Below are 1939 nucleotides of genomic sequence, written 5' to 3'. Positions count from 1 at the left end.
TAGTGGTGGTGGTTTAGTTGCTAAGTCGTGTCCAACTATTGTGACCCCATGGACTGTAGCCTGCCAGGCTCTTTTATCCCTGGGATTCTCTAGGCAAGAATACTGGAGTGGGTTGCCATTTCCTTCTCCAGGGGATCTTCCCAACCCAGGAATCAAACATAAGTCTCCTGCATTGCAGGCAGATTCTTTACCAACTGAGCTACGATGGAAACCCCTTTTGATGCTATAGTAAATGAAATTGTTTTTTAAATGTCAGATTGCTCATTGCTAGCACATAGAAATCTGTATTAATCAGCTTTCTTCAGAGAAGCTGATCCTATAGAATATAAACACATATGCTTTCAGTTCAGTTCAGTTCAGTTGCTCAGTCGTGTCCGACTCTTTGCAATGCCAGGCCTTATATTTTATTATATATACTTAATAATGTATCTATTATCTTTTGATATGTGTGTATATATATATAAATAAATATATACACTATGGTTTTTTCAGTAGTCACAGATGTGAGAGTTTGACCATAAGGAAGGCTGAGCACCAAAGAACTGATGCTTTTGAATTGTGGTGCTGGAGAAGAATCTTCAGAGTCTCTTGGACAGCAAGATCAAACCAGTCAATCGTAGAAGAAATCAATACTGAATATTCATTGGAAGGACTGATGCTGAAACTAAAGCTCCAAAACTTTGACCACCTGATGCAAAAAGCTGACTCACTGGAAAAAACCCTGGTGTTGGGAAAGATTGAAGACAAAAGGACAAGGGGGAGGCAGAGGATGAGACAGTTAGGAGCATCTCTGACTCAACAGACATGAGTTTGAGCAAAGTCTGGGAGAAAATGAAGGACAGGGAAGCCTGGTGTGCTGCAATCCATGGGGTCGCAGAATCGGATACGACTTAGCCACTGAGCACACTCAACAGAATCTGTTGAGTCAATGATGCCATCCAACTACCTCATCCTTCCAGCTTCTGGAAAAGAAAAAGAGGAAGGCACTGAAACAGTAGGGAAAGGAAGCAGGGCATAACCTTGAACAGAATGACACAGCTCAAGGACAAAACATAAACTGATTAATAGATCCAAGATGGGATATCTCAAGAGATCTTGAGCCTCAGTATAGGCTCATTACAACACATCAGAAAGTAGATAACACACCCACCAACATCAAGACAGTTCCAAGGTTGACCACAAAGGTCAAAAAGTGGGCAGTAGCCCACTTTCTGGAAATCCCCACCCCTTTACCACAATAGCTGGAATAGGCCTCCTACTCATTAGTCTTTCCCACCCCTATAAAAAGTGACAACCTGGTAACCCCTGAACCCTGAGGCTGCTCTTGCTTTCTGAGCGGGCTCACACTCTGTGGACTGTCTTCAAATAAATCCACTTCTTACCTTTCACCTCATCTCCCTCTTAATTCTTTCCACAATGAGACATCAAGAACCTGAACTTCTTTAAGACCAGAGGCTAGGTTTAAGATCTCAGTTAACAGATCATGGTTTCCGGTCCTGATCTGAGTTACACAGTTTCAGAGTTATTACAAACAAAAATGGTCATTAGCTAGTAGGACTGCCATGTCATGTGACTTTCTCAACTCTACCTGCCTCTGCTTTTTCAGGCCCCAGTACTTTCAGGGGCCATGGCACCCAGGGAATCGAGAGAGAGAGAGAGAGAGAGAGAGTGAGAGAGAGTGTGTGTGTGTGTACAGGGGGGCCCTACAGTGCTCCTTTCAGCAGTACCCCAGGCCGAGAGGTCAGGCGTGTACACCTGTCACCGGTGCAGAGCCAGTGAGCAGCAGGGAAGCCCTTGCCTTTCATCTGCTGGGGGTGGGGCGCGCATCGATCGCGAAGGCTGCAAGATGCCGGGTCGCAAGGGCGGGAGGCGTGGTGCGCCTAGGGCCGGAAGCGGAGGGGGTGGCGGCGCACCAGGTCCCTCCCTTGGGCCGGCGGAC

Source organism: Capricornis sumatraensis, chromosome 19, assembly GCF_032405125.1.
Source record: "Capricornis sumatraensis isolate serow.1 chromosome 19, serow.2, whole genome shotgun sequence".
Lineage (NCBI taxonomy): Eukaryota > Metazoa > Chordata > Mammalia > Artiodactyla > Bovidae > Capricornis > Capricornis sumatraensis.
Note: the sequence above shows the minus strand (reverse complement) of the source record.